Genomic DNA, 14743 nt, shown 5'->3' on the forward strand with positions numbered 1-14743 from the left:
TAGTTCTTCAAAACCCAGGGCTTTGTAGGTAAATATTCCTTGGATTGGATCAAGGCGCACGCAGTTCCTGTGTTTCAGATCATAAAGCAGATGAGCCTAGTTGAGCCGGGGCCACTTTAAATGGAGAGTGGTTTGTTTCTTCCTTTTTGCTGCCAAAGAAGTCCTTCCTGTCCTGACTCATACTAACATACTTCCTGAAACCTACAAGGCATGGGTGCTCAGGCACTTATAGTCAAATTGGAGAAATATCTTCTGTTTTGTCAATATAGCCTATACTTAAGCGACAGGGAATAAGTTTGTTGAAGACCAGTGAAATCCAGATGTAACGGATGATTAGCTATCCATGAAGGTAAACCTATAAATAGTTTGTAAATTTGTTGCCTAGAAGTTTGAAGACATCCCCAACACTGATCAGATATCTGAAAGCAAGCTCAGGAAGGGCTGGAAAGAGGTTAATTTAGGTTAAATCTAATTATTTGTGGTATAAAGCAGTTTGGAGAACCAAGGAGTTTGGTCATTCTTTGAAGTGTAGAAGTATCTTCTGGCACTGCCTAAGGAAGGGCAGGTCTTAAGGAGATTTGAGCTCCAGGATTTCCTTGGTCAGACTGTACCTGTAGCAGAGAAAAGGGGCCCTGCCCTAAAGGAGCAATGTTTCTCTAGGTTGGTTCCTTTTGTTCTAAGTCCATATTTACTAAGCAGCCTTTACTTTAGCCCATGAGAAGATCAGACAGGCCAAGTCAAGCATTCTAGTCCATTAAAATATCCACTATTCCTTGCTGTAAATCGAACATTGTCAATTTGGTTTGTATGCCATTCAGCCTCTGTGTGAATTCAGTTAATATATGTTTGAGAGATGAGTCCCCTCACAGTGGGCCAGCCTGAAAGTATAAGGCCCAGATCTGGGTCCTTGTTGAAATTCATCAAGATAAGTACTCCCTAGTGGGGATCTGTGAGAAGGGTAGGATAGGAGGAGGGAAAGCAGGAGCAGGATCCAGCTTTGCCAAGGAAATACTACCCTTGTCTTATTGTTGACCTTCCTATTGCTATTGCATTCAGGAAAGCTGTATTATCAGCACAAGGCAGAGAATGCTAAATTTTAGATGAGTGACATAGGCATTGAGTGCTATGGATTCAGAGTAAGGTGGGAGGGTCAAATATGTTGCTACCAAGGAGGACAGTGAATTTGCCAAATGGATACAATTTCAGTAGGTGGAAAAGAAAAACCCATTGCCACTTCAGTGAAGTTCCCCTCTTAGAGATGATGTAAAATATACGGTCATCTGATCTCATAGCTGCTAAGCCAAAGAAAAAACACTTGAGTCAGAAGAAGGAGTGGTAGGTTCCAGAGAAAAGGAAAAATCAACTGTTCATTCAACAATTTGTTTATTCAACATTTACTGAGTATGTACTATGTGCCAGTCACTTAGCTGGGTGGGGATATAGAACTCAAACAAATAAAAGTTTTAAAAAGTTTACATTTAAACAAACAAAAGCTTTAAAAACTTCAAAAAGTTTACATTCTAGTGAGGAGAGAGAAAGACTGGAAGGAGGGAAAGAAAAAGGAAGGGGGAATGGACAATGCAGTATATCAGATGTGAGATAGAATTAAACAAGGGTGGGGAGGTAGGATATGATGAGGTGTTTTTCCTCCAAATTTTAAAGTATTATGTGCAAGTTAATATAAAGGAATATAAGTACATATAATATATAGTCTTTGATCATCTTCTGTGAGTTGGGGGAGCTGACCATGCTGTGACACACCAGGAGGTAAAATCTGTGGCTATGACTCACCGCCTGGAAAAAAATAAACCAAGATCTCTGAATGGAGCATTTTCTTCTGAAAGGCAGGAAAGCCAGGTGCGATGACAGAGGAAAATGGGATTGTACCTTTGACCCTTGAATGTAAACACTATGGTTTTAAGAAAATAAGTGTTGATCTGGTGAGATGTGATAGAGCCAAACAGGGAAGAGGAAAAAGCTAAAGAAGCACTTTTCCCATCAGGGGGTGGGGGCCGGGGAGTGGAGAGTGGAGGAAACCAGGCCTGGAGGTGGGTGGCTGTGGAATCTGCGAGAGCATGTTTCCTCAGGAGGTTCCCTGTTTGCAGATGCACGTGGGAGGCTGGAGATAGTGAAATTGGGGGTAGGATCTCAACCTCCCCACCTTGAGCTTAACAGCAGTATTTTCTGAACCAAGAGTGTCAGAACTATTAATCTTATACTCCTTCTTGGTGCCAGAGATGAAATTGGGGCACAAAAATATTGGCATTCTCAAGACATTGTGATGACTTAGCAATGGGACAGAATAGTAGAAGGAAGTAGAGGTGTGGTTGAGGAGGGAAAGATCAAATTTGGGACAGTGTGAATACGAGTGTTGAAAGACAGTACGTGCTGGAACATGGCTGAGAGATGTACAACAGGTCTCAAAAGTCTGTACTGACCTGCAAGACTTAGATGTCAGCAGTCACCAATATTCTCTTTGAAGCTGGGGAAATGGGGGTAGGGGTGGCAATGGTAGCTGAACCTGGCTCATTCCTGGCTTCACCTCCTCCTCCTTCCTCTGTTTTGTTAATGATATGACTGGGGGGAAATTAAAGGAGTGGAGGGGGACTTGTGTTTCTGGATGTCATGGTTGCTCCCCAGCTCTGTCCTTGGGTAAGTCTGTCTACCTCTAGGCATTCATTCTAGCTTCTGCTGCATAAGGACTTGAAGTTGTCTCTGTTGGTCTCTCAGGCATTGTGTAAAGACAGAATGCTGGAGGCCCCTTCACCTTTGACCCAGCTTGTGGAAGGACGCTGGTCACTAAAAGGTAGTTAAGTATCATCCCTTTCTGAATAGTTTTTTTCCCTTTTGCTCCCTTGGCTAAGAAGCAATGAGAATAAGTTCAAGAGAAGTTTGATGGGAACCTGAGAAGTGGCATCTTACACAGACACAATAGTGGGAAGTAAAGACCACCAGTTTTATAGTCTGAGTCTGGTTTTGAAGGATTGTCACGTTGACCAGTAATTTCTGCGTGTGGTCTGGTAGTGCCCATGAGAAATGATAAAAGCATCCAAACTCTCTGACCTAAAAATGGCAGTCCCATCCCCTATATCATGTACTGACCCTATGTCCATGCATTTCTCTCCACTCCCACTGGAATTACATTAGTTCAGTCCATCTTCACCTCACCTGAATCACCACAGGTACCTACCTGGTCTTCCTGCCTCCACTCTCACCCTCAAGTCTTCCCCTGACATACTGTCTCCTATGCAAACCTGGTCATGCTTCTCCCCTGCCTAAAACCCTTCAATGATTCATCATTGTCTTCAGATGTTTATTAACAAGTAATATATATATCCATCATTGTCTGAGGCCTATGGGGGACAAAACAAGCATAAGACCCAACCTGTACCTTAGCATGATAGCAAGAGCCTCTGTCACCTGGTTCCAATGCCTCCACCCTTGCCTATCTCTTCCATTCCATCCTCCCTCATCCTTTATTCCATCCACACTGAACCATGTAAAACTCTGAGCCATGTTCTCACTCGCTCTCTTCTCTGTACATTTGCACAAGTTGGTCCCACCCTCTGTACATTCCTTCTTTTCCCCTTCCCCTGACTAATTCCTACTTACTCTTCAGGTGTTCAATTCAGGTGTTACTCTTCCCTGACTTTTTATATGCCACCATACTTGAACCAAGGTAGGACATAACAATGACAAGAGCAGTGACCATCTGTGCATCCATCACAGTACCTTACTGTACCTGTTGGTTTTCTTTGCTCTCCACCATGAGACTGAACTTCTTCAAGACAGGGAATTGAGTCCTATTCACCTTCACATAACTAACTCCTAGCATAGTGCTTGAAACTTCAGAGGTGCTCTATAAATGTTTGTCAAATGTGTAAGTAAATAAATTAATGAATGGATGAGTGCTTGTCTGATCCCAATCTTGACATAACAAACCTGGAGAACAGGGCCTTGGCCTACACCTACATTTAATGGATCCTCTCATCCTGTGTTTCCCCAAGGGAGATAGCTTATACTGTTCAGTGTATAGCCTTAATCTGTTTTGCTGAACTTAACTGCTTATATTGTTCAATGACAATTGGCAAAGCCCATGGCATTGGGGAACTCATGGGTGATCTTCAGAGTAAGAGGTAAAATGGAGCCTACTACTTTATGCAGTAATGCTTGTACCCCAAGTTTGTCAAAGGCTGTTTGTTGAAGACAGGGACCTATCTGGTCAGAATCTATATGGACCCTTCCCCAGGCGAGATTCCATGAATCAGTTCATGCCCTTGTGTTCCCATGTTCTTCACCTGGAAGAAAAAAATACCTGTTGTTAATGGGAATGGGTGATTTTCATACCTGCTTTTGAGTTTTCCTTTGTGAGCTGACAGATTGCTGAGCCTCTTAAGGACATGATTTGGCAGCTTCACATCAGTCAACTGTCTTACATTTTTCAGTGACAAAACATTGTTTCAAGCCAGGATGTCCTGACAGGAAACCTGAGTGACATAATGATCCTTCTTCCTGCTGATGTGTTTTATGTGGATATGTGGAAGCTTCTTGCTGCTTCTTACAGTCTGTGGTGTTTGTATTTCTCAACCTGGTTGGGGTTTTCCTCTGAGAATAAGCCAGTACAGAATGAATCTCACAGTATCATTCCTGGTGACATTGTACGTGTGTAACAGGGAATGGACTTTGTCTCTATGGGGCCTTCTGCTCCACATTCCCAGCAAATTGAACAAGCTGGGTGGTGGTGTTCTGGCCCAGTACTCTCAGGAGAGATAACAGGCTGTGGTTCTAGACACCTAAATCCCTGCCAAGTACAGCATTGCCATGAATGACTTGCTTTTAGACTCACATTTGATTTAAGGAGAACCTTTCATTGAACACACCTGGCATACATATATCTCCAATTTCCTTCACAGTAACCAAGGAATTCTAGCTAATGAAAGCTGAAAGCTATGACGCTGTTACAACTAAATTAACATCCTGAATTACATTACTTAGAGTTTGAACTCTAGCTATAATCTTTGCAATATAAAAGCTATTCTCCAAAACCTTAAAAAAGGAAGACGAGAAAGCCATTCCTATAAATCATATTTTTGACCATAGCTAACCATGAAAACGTCTATGACTCAGCAATATGGCTGCTACTTTGCAAATGGATTTAAAGAACAAAACAAATGAGTACAGACACATTTATGAATTGATGGTGTCCTAACAGATTATTAGAGATTGGGGGCAGGAGCTGGGGTCTCATGTTTGTTTCTGTACCTAGCACGGGACCTCAGCCAGCCATGGATACACATTAGGTGTCGATTAAGAGTCACTGAATTACTAAATGGAAATTTACTGGGGCTCTGCGCTGCAGACTCCACACACAAATAGACTTGCCCCTTGGGATTCTTAGCAAGAGCAGATATTTCATGAGAGCTGTTACTTCAGTTGATTGGTTAGACAAAGTGAAACCAAGGGATTCTGTTTTAAAACTAAATACACTTACTCTGCTAAATTTCACAACTGGGATGTTCTACTTTAGGTAGGTGTTGGACAAAATGACCTCTAAATTGAGGTTTGTGGGTTTAGGAAAATATGGGTTGTTGTTGTTTTTTTTTTTACGACACTGAAAAGAACTCAGCAGGAAAGCTGGCAGGAAGTCAGACTGCAGTCCTTGCCTGAGAGGATGACACAGGCCAAAGGAGAGAAGGAAAACAACAAGGCAGCCAGAGCTTGTCAGGCATTTTGCAGAGTTTTTCAGCTTTCCAGGTTTTTCTGGAAAACGGAAGAAAAGAAAGAGCATAAAGGGCAGAAAGGATTGGTTAGCAGCTGGATTCAGAAATGCTGATGAGTGGATTTGCCTATTGGTTTTGTTTTTCTAAGAAGGGATAAGGGAAGAGGTTGTACTTGGCCTGAGCTGCTTGCTGGCAGGGCAGTCTCCCCTGGTCTGTGTGCTGACACTGTTGATAGAGCCACTGGAGGAGCCCAGAGCCTCTGCACTGCAGTCTCATTGAAAAGTGGACACAGTCTGCTCTGCAGAGATTTCTAAGGCATGTAGAAGAGTAGAAAGGACAGGAGGAGTTCTGTTTTGCTTTTAAAATGTTTATTTATATTCATTTTTTTGGATAGGTGACTCAAAACTAAAAAAATATAAAAAGGTGTATACCAAAAACACTTTCTCCTATTCCTGTGCCCCCCACCTGTCCATTTCCCACACCCCAAACTGATAACCCTGTTTTTAGGTTTTTGTTTATCTTTCTTGTTGTTTTTATCTGTATACAAGCTAAAACAAATGTATACTTTTCTTTATTCCATTCTAATATAAATGCTACTATGGTATATACACCTTATACACCTTGTTGGGGCTTTTTTCCCACTTAACACTATACCTTGGTAACATTTCCTTATCAGTATATAGAGAGCATTCTCATTTTTATTTTATGGCTGCAGAGTTTTACAGTATGTGGATGTACTGTAATTTAACTGGTTCCCACTGAGGGACATTTAGGTTATTGAGCAGCTAGAATTTCTAGAACAATATTTTAAAATAATAAGCATTCTTTCCATGTTCTAGACCTGATTTTAAAGGAATAACTCTAGAATTACTCAATTAAATATAATCAGGCTATTGGTTCCAGACTTACACAATCTATGATTTTCTAATCATAAAGAGGTCTTCTATCCATTGCCTTTGCTTCTAGATTTGAAATTACTTAGATCAGTGTTTAAACAAGCAAACAAAAAAAGCAACTGTTAACAGCCTTTCCTGCTTCGTTTTGCCCTGCCTACTGAATTGTTAGTTTTAGGGCTTAGGCCCAAACAGGAGGCTCCTACACTGAAACCTGTACTTTAGAGGACCTCACATATCATAAACATAAAATAAAAAATTATTTAAAGAACTCATGAAAATCTTTGTCACCCAGGACCTGGTACTCAGTGCCAACCCAGTTGTACTCACAACCCTAAACCTCCACTCTTATCACTATATTCAGACCTCCAGAAACCCTATTCCCCAACTGTTAACCTGTGTCCTCAAAACCAAAGGGCACTGCATTTGAATGCTATGAAGGTTATGGATTGTGTGCTTCTATGTTGGAAGACTGCTTTGGGATTCAGGGTGGATATGAGGAATAGACTACTTAGTTAAGAGAAAAAAACAAATTAACTTGTTCAATCCTTTTCAGACAGTAGGTATATTAGTTTCCTAGTGTTGCTGTAACAAATTACCACAAATTTAGTGCTTAAAACAACAAAAGTTTATCATCTTACAGTTCTGGGGATCAGAAATCCTAAAATCAAGGTGTTAACGGGTCTGCATTCCTTCTGGAAGCTCTAGAGAAACTGGTTCCTTGCTTTTTCCAGCTTGAAGCCACCTATATTCCTTGGCTTGTGACCCCATCCTCCATTTTCAAAGCCAATGATGTAGCATCTTCCAATCTGTCTTTCTCTCCCTGACTTTCCTGCTTCTCATAAAGACCCTTGTGATTATACTGGGTAATAATCTCCCCATCTCAAGATCCTTACCTTACTCACACCTTCAAACTCTCTTGCCATAAAAGGTAACATATCTACAGGTTTCCAGGATTAGGATATGGCCATCTCTAGGGAGCTATTTTTAGAATGCCATGACAGAGATACAACATATTCTTACAAAATAAAGTATGGTTTCCCAGTAGTACAGAACATCAATTTTTTTTCCTCTGGTTCTAATTCAGTTACAGAGGTACTCAAGAAATAGCAAATATTCACAGCATTGTACATGACAGCTGAGGAAATGGCCTTTTTCAGTATTAAAAAGATGCATTCTTAAATTTATGCATATGTAACTGTAACATGCTTGATTCTCTTAAATTAGATATATATGGAATCTTAGAATTGTAAGTGATTCTAGATTTATAGAAATATGTCATATTTAAGCTTAAAAAATATTTGGATTTATTTTAATAATTCTTATTTGAATATTTGATATTATAACATTTGCATTTTAATAGACACTTAAAATGTCTAAAATAATTTGTAAAAAATGAAATTTTTTATTTTTTATTTTGTACTTTATACTTTATGAGTTATTCAGATTTTATATAACTTAAATACAATTACATTTTAATTTTTAATCCTAGGTCAGCATATGCAATAAAAATATAATGCAAGTTACAAATATAATCTTGAATTTTCTGTAGTAGCTACATCTTAAGAAGTAAAAGAAATAGGTGTAGGTGAATTAACTTTAATTTATTAACTTTAGTTTATCTTATAATCCAATGTATCAAAAATATTACCAATTCAATATTTTATCAATATAAAAATTACTGAGTTTTTTGTAGTGAGTCTTCAAAATCAGTAAGAATTTTACACATGCAGTACATCATTAGAAGCTTTGCCTCTAATGAACACAAGAAAAAATAATTTTCTCTAATGAATATAAACACATTTTATGGAATGTATGATAATTTAAGAATTTTGTGTCTTTATTACTCATTACTTTATGAGTCTATCAAATTATATCCCAACATATGTCAAAGTAATTAAATTCAGTCAACTCTAGTATTTTGTAGACTTTCAGTCATATAAAAACTAGTTTCACTCATCCTTAACAATTTTGTTTTGATGAAAGCATGTCAGATATGGTATATGGGTCTCCATTTGTACTTTCTCCCCGAGCCCCACAAGTGACATGGGTGGGTCTGATTACTTTCTCTCCACTTTATGACAGGGTGCAATTGGCAGGGAGAGGCTTCAGGCAGCATAGGAGCTCTCTATGATGGTGCTTACCTGTGTGCACTCTTATTCCTGAACATCTTTCTGCATTCCCTCTATGATCTCCTCAACCTCTTCCCTTTCAGTGAAGTAAATATTATTGACTAAATAAATTAATGTATTATTTTTGCCATCTATAAGGACTTTCACATATATATGTATTTGATGTACAGTCAACCCCATGAGGTATAGCAAATAGCAGATAAGGACACTGGCAGAGAGAGTTTAGGTGACATGACCGAAGTTTAACAGTAACCAGGGCTTCTCATTTTAAGTTCTTGCTCTTTCTACTTCATTTTGTTGCTGCTCTAGATAAGGCTCTGTGCTAGGCTCGGGAAGATGAAGCCATGGGAAGTCAACTTTTCTTGCCCACAAGTGGTTGATTCACTAAGACAGGAAGACAAAACAAGGTATGTGGGTCTCAGAGAGGTACACATCTAGGGCTATGGTTCTTTAGAGAAGAAAAAAATTCCACCTATTTGGGAGAAGAGAAAGGCCTCATGGAATAGGAAAGATTTGGTTTGGGCTTTGATTTGGATCAAGAGAAACAGGAGTTAGGGAAGCATGTTAGGTAGAGCAAACAGCATGAGCAAAGGAGAAAATAGCTCCATTTGGCTAAAGCTCAGACCCTGTGTTCAGGAAAAATAGAAAATATGGGGAAGAACAGGGCTGTTTTAATGAAGCCTTAGGATGTTAGGTTTGGGATTCTGCATTTTATGCTGGTGATCCCCCTGGTGGTAAACCCCTGAAGACTTTTCAGGCAAGAAAAAGGCATGCGGGGAGGGGAGCTCTTCATTAAAAAGAGAGAAAATCAGAACCACGGAAACTGAACAGGAGGCTATTTAGCAGTCCACGGGAGACTCAGCTAGGTTGGTGGTGGAAATGGAAATAAAGAGACATCTTTGGGACACAGCATGGCTCTAGAGTCTATAGAAGTCGACCATTGATTTGGCTATGGAAGGGCAAGGACATGGCTAGAGTCAAACAAACCAAACTTTTTATCCTGGATCCTGGGGAAAAGAGGGTTTCCGTTCACATAAGCTCTGAAGTCAGGAGGATGAGGTGGTCAGGAACAGGAGTGAGGCTGGATGGGGCAGGGATGGTGGGAAGCTGAAAAATTGGTTTTTTGGGTCTTGTTAATTGACTAGTGGGATAATCAAGTAGAGATAACTGGTCAGGTGTTGGAAAATCAGTTCTGGAGCTCAGGAGTTAGGGATGGGGCTGAAGGGACTTCTGCGCTGTGGTGGTATCGGACTTATGGGAGCAAAGACATGCAGGAGATAAGAACAGGACAAAAAGAAAAAGCCACAGGAGATGTCATCTTTGAGAACTGAGAGTAAGAAGGGGAGGAAGTGGGAAGGTGGAGGAGTGGCCAGGGAAAGGGGAGACCCTTTGTGAGTGATGAACCTGAAAGCAGAGACTTTCCTCCTGTCCCCACACCCACCACTATACCTGGCAGACAGGCACACAATGAATGCTTGCTGATTGGGTGAACAAACGGATGAATGAATGAGTCAGAAGAGAGAGAATATATCCAAAAAAAGGAAAAAGGATTTTTCAGAAGGTCATTAATAATATAAATGCTGCTGACAGGAAAAAGGCATTGTTGGCAAAAAGGAAGTCTTCAGCTTTCTTGCTCTTCTTTTTCATAAACCTCAAGTGGTCACAGGAACAGTGTACAGTGGGGCAGAAGATGACTAAAACTCTCCCAGGGAAGAGATGGGCCCTAAAGACACCTGGGGTGGCCGCTGTTGGAGAGACCACCAGTGCGCCAGGCCAGTGCTTCCCAAGCTGCTGAAGCTTCCTTTCTTAGCTCACACAGTTGCCAGTGTTTGGGTGCTGGGCCCCTCTGAGTCAGGAAATAATTTCTCATCCTTTGACTAAAATGAGAGACCTGTGTTGGTTTTTTTTATTGCTGGGTTTCCAGTGAGTGGGGTGGGCAGGAAACACCCATGTATAGAATCTAGCCTTAGGTGGAATGGGGCAGGTTGGTCCCTGAACTTTAAATGAAGGCATTCTCAGCACTGGCTTCATATGTAAGTATATTTTTCTGAACCTACAGAAGGCTGTGGGTTTTCCCTCCAAGGCAGGAGTCTGGAAGTGCCCCTGAAAAGTCCCTTAAATCCTACCCACACTAGGATTAGTTGTGATACAGTAAAACAAGGGTTGAAGGAAGGACAAAGGGTGAAACCCCAGGTCTGCTCCCAATTAACTATACCCTCTCTCCCATTTGGGCCCCTGACAGTCTAGGAACTTTCTGGAAGTGAGTGTAAAGAGGAAGAATGGGGAAACCCAGCAGTAAGAATGGCTGGGTGCCTACAGAGATCCCCGTAATGTCTACTTTTACCTCAGAGCTTAGACTGGCCCTCAGCCTTGCCAGGCTCAAGACCTGATTTACTAATGCATCAAGAATGGATCAGCAGTCTGGGGGCTGACTCATTAACCTAGTTCTCACGCATTGATACATATGCAGAGATACTATTTTGATCCCCTAACCAATGTGTTGTTTTCCTCTTAATTTTCTGTTACCCTGTAACCTCACTCCCCTTGAGATGGAAGCATCATGAGGCATCTTTTGCCTCAAGGCACCACTGTAGGGCAGAAGTACCACAGTAAACGGAAGACTAAGGACTTGGATCACAGAGTTCATCCCCCACCCACCACTAGATCCAGTTTTCCCAGACAGGGAGATGCGCACTGCCTCTGGGTAGCCTGGCACCTCTTGAGAGCACGCCTCCACCATCCCCATACCTGAGCACACAGCAGTAACTAGCAAACAAAAACACCATGGGTTGAGAAAGCGACTGCAGAAAAATGGAAAAGCTTCTTCCTTCTTTTATGGAAAAGAGGTCCCACAAATTATGTAGCTGACCCTGTTGGCAAATAAAGCATTCCTGAAGGAGTTAGAGGTCAAGAATATTCTGGGGCATTGTGGCTTAAGTAAGAATATAAGTTAACCCTGCCTAAATTTTGAACAATGCTGGGGCTCTTTCAAGCCATATGAAATGTCAACACTAGTGTACAGGATTGTTTACACTATAAATGTCAACACTATTAGCAAAGCAAATACAAAGTGTCTGCACATGTGATAAGGAAAAACCTTGGTAGAAGGTGTTTGTTGGCTGTTCAGCTTCATTTGGTTAGAGGAAAAAGGTGGGTAGAAAAGGCTGTCTGGCTAGTTCTCCCTGGAAGCAAGAACCAGCTTGTTTATCCTGATAATCTGGCATCAGATCCATCAAGACTTCAGAAAAATCTTGATTTGAAAAGAGAACTGATCGCATATCTTCAATATTAGGTGCCACCAAAGTCTGTTTGTTACCAATTTGTTACACCCATGTGTTTATTTTTATTCATTCCGAGAGTTCAACTTCCTTCAGATTTTTTTTTCATATCTCCTTTTTTGAATTTCCCATTCATATTCCTCACTTTATTTGCAAGCTCTCCTACATATCAAAAATAACATTGTTTGTCACTTGTGTTGCAAATAGGTTTTCCCAGTTTGTCCATTGTCTTTTAACTTTATCCTTCTGTGTCTCCCAGTCACATTATCTGACGGGCATGAATGAAGTCACACTAACAGTAATACCAAATCTCATTAATTCAGAGTAATAATCACCTAATATACCACTAATAACTGAGCATGTACTAAGTACTTCACGTGCCATTAACCTTATAATTACTCTATAGATTGGGTATTGTTAGTTCAACTTTATAGATGTAGAAACGGATAAGCGTGGGTACTTAATTTGCCCTATCACACAGCTAGTTAAGGGATGGAATATGGGTCTTGATTCCAGACCTAACACCTAAGCCCCAGGTTCCAACCCTGTGCTGTCCAATACTGTAGCCATATCTATTGAGCATTTGAAATTTGGCCAATGTGATTTCAAAGACCAAGTGTGAAAGAAAGAATAGGAGATATCTCATTGTTAGTTTTTAAATTGATTACACATTAAAATCGTATTTTGAATACATTGGGCTAAATATTTTACTATTTTTTTTAACGTGGCTACTAGAAAAATTTTAATATGAATCACGTATTTCTAGTGAAAGAATAGCTCTAACCACTTTACTATACTGCCATCCTTCACTTGTGTGAAGAGTCTTCATAGTCCTTTTAATCCTTTCCAGTTACATCGCTGTTGGCGTCTTTTAAATTTGTTGTTAAATTAAAACCTCCAGTTTTGTTTTTTACATTAATTAAAATCATCCCGGGGCCTCACTCTCTTCAGCATTCTTAGTTCCCTCCGCTTGTCCTCACACACCCAGGTCTTGTCATCCAGATCTGGATATTCTCCAGTGTCTTTGTCCCCCTCAATCCGCCAAGGTAAGAACACGGCTACTGCAGAGTTCAGGAATATGGAAAGTTCCGAAGTGGGCAGTGGCTATAGTTGCACAACCATGTGAATGTACTTAGTGCCACTGAACTGCACACGTAAATTTGGTTAAAATGGTAAATTTTATGTACGTTTTCACAATAACTTTAAAAAGTAATTAAATTCTCATACATATTACACCATGCATGAAACTTGAAAACATTATCCTAAGCAAATAAGCCTGACAAATATTGTATGATTCCACTTATATGAGATATCTACAATACGCATATTCGTAGAGACACAAAGTAGATCATTAGTTACCAAGAGCTGGGGGGTGGGGAGCAAATGGCTGCGCGGAGGAGAGCTGTGGGAGTGGGCGCCACGTGGGCGCGGCGGCGGCAGGGAGAGGGGGCCCGAGGGCCAGCGCGCAGGCGTCTTCGGGCGGTGAGCAGAGGCGGCCCAGGCCCAGGGAGGGGAGCGCGGCCGCCGGCGCACACCGACCGGGACCAAAGAGCCGGGGCGGGCGGGGCTGAGAAACGGCTGGGGCCCGACACTCCGCCCGGCGGCGCAGCGCTCCATCCGCTTTCTCCCTTCCTCCTTTAACAAAGGGCCCCGAGGCCCGCGCACCCAGCGGAAATAACCCGTAGCAGCGTCGTGGCGGGGGGCCCTTTGGCCCCGTGCTACTCGGCCTGCGCCCGGGGTCAACCCTGCCGCACGGTCTTTCTCTCCGAGCCTGGGGCCTTACGGGCTTTTTGGTTTTGTTTTGCGTTTGATCCTTTCACTTTATAAGTCCTAAGGCTTTCCCCGCCTCTCATCTTCCGCTATCCCAGTGTAGCCAGCGTTGTGTATACTTCCGTAATTTTCCCCATCCTCCACGCCCCGGTCGAAACGGACACGCGCGCACAGGCGGGGTCTCCTTTTGTTTTCTAAAATGGCATCGTGTAAGGCGCCGCGCGCATCTTCTTTTCTGAGTCCACCGAGGAAGCTGTATATTTTAAACTGGGTTCACTATTAACGGCCGAATATTAATCTGCGGCATGAAGGCACCTCAGTGCATGTGAAAATTCCTATGTTGACGTCCTTTGTTTCCTGTGTTTGACCACCATAACCGGTGCTGCCATGAGTATACAGCCCCAGCGCCAGAACAATTCCCGTTTCACCAGGAAGGTCTGAGAACTGTTTCTCCGCAGGCCCACGAGCACTTTGCCGGTGGTGCGACGGTGAAACCAGCCCTACACGGGCGCCTGCCTCGGCCGCCGGGGAAGCCCCTCCCTCTGCCCACCTACCGGCGGCGCGCGCTCCTCTTCCGGCCCCCTCCCCCCACGTCCCCTCTGCGGCTGCAGGAGGCCGGCCTGGCTGCCCCCGGAGCCTCCGAGCTCTCTTCCCTTCCCCCTCGCGTTTTCAGTCTCGTTTTTCGAGGGTTCGCTAATCTCCCCGTCCTAAGGAAGAACGAGCCCACTACTCCCTTCTGTTCTTTCTTTCTTTCCGGTTACTGCACAACTTGGAAAACATAATTACTTTGCTGTACTTAGATACTATGTGCCCATGGCATCTAATCCAAAGGTACAATATAAACAGGAAAGACTGCTAACCACCCATTTCCCTCCCCCAAGGTCACGACTGATAACACTTTCCTGATATTTTTCCAGAAGACTTTCAGCAGTAAATACGTATTTCGCAAA

At 42.1% G+C, this 14743-nt stretch overlaps 1 long non-coding RNA gene across 3 annotated transcripts; it reads right to left on the reverse strand.

Moving 5' to 3' along the window:
• Positions 1–1333: 1333 nt before the first annotated feature.
• On the reverse strand, positions 1334–14390 carry LOC118923962 (uncharacterized). Of its 3 annotated transcripts, XR_005029402.2 has the most exons (4): positions 13383–14310; positions 5893–6030; positions 2439–4298; positions 1335–1794 (listed from the first exon to the last, which is right to left on the reverse strand). It is a non-coding gene; the product is annotated as an uncharacterized LOC118923962 (long non-coding RNA). The 3 variants fall into 3 exon arrangements; XR_005029403.2 differs by lacking the exon at positions 13383–14310 and adding an exon at positions 14348–14390 and having other exon boundaries at positions 1334–4298; XR_005029401.2 differs by having other exon boundaries at positions 1334–4298.
• Between the last annotated feature and the right edge of the window lie 353 nt (positions 14391–14743).

The sequence above is a fragment of the Manis pentadactyla genome, chromosome 2, assembly GCF_030020395.1.
Source record: "Manis pentadactyla isolate mManPen7 chromosome 2, mManPen7.hap1, whole genome shotgun sequence".
NCBI lineage: Eukaryota > Metazoa > Chordata > Mammalia > Pholidota > Manidae > Manis > Manis pentadactyla.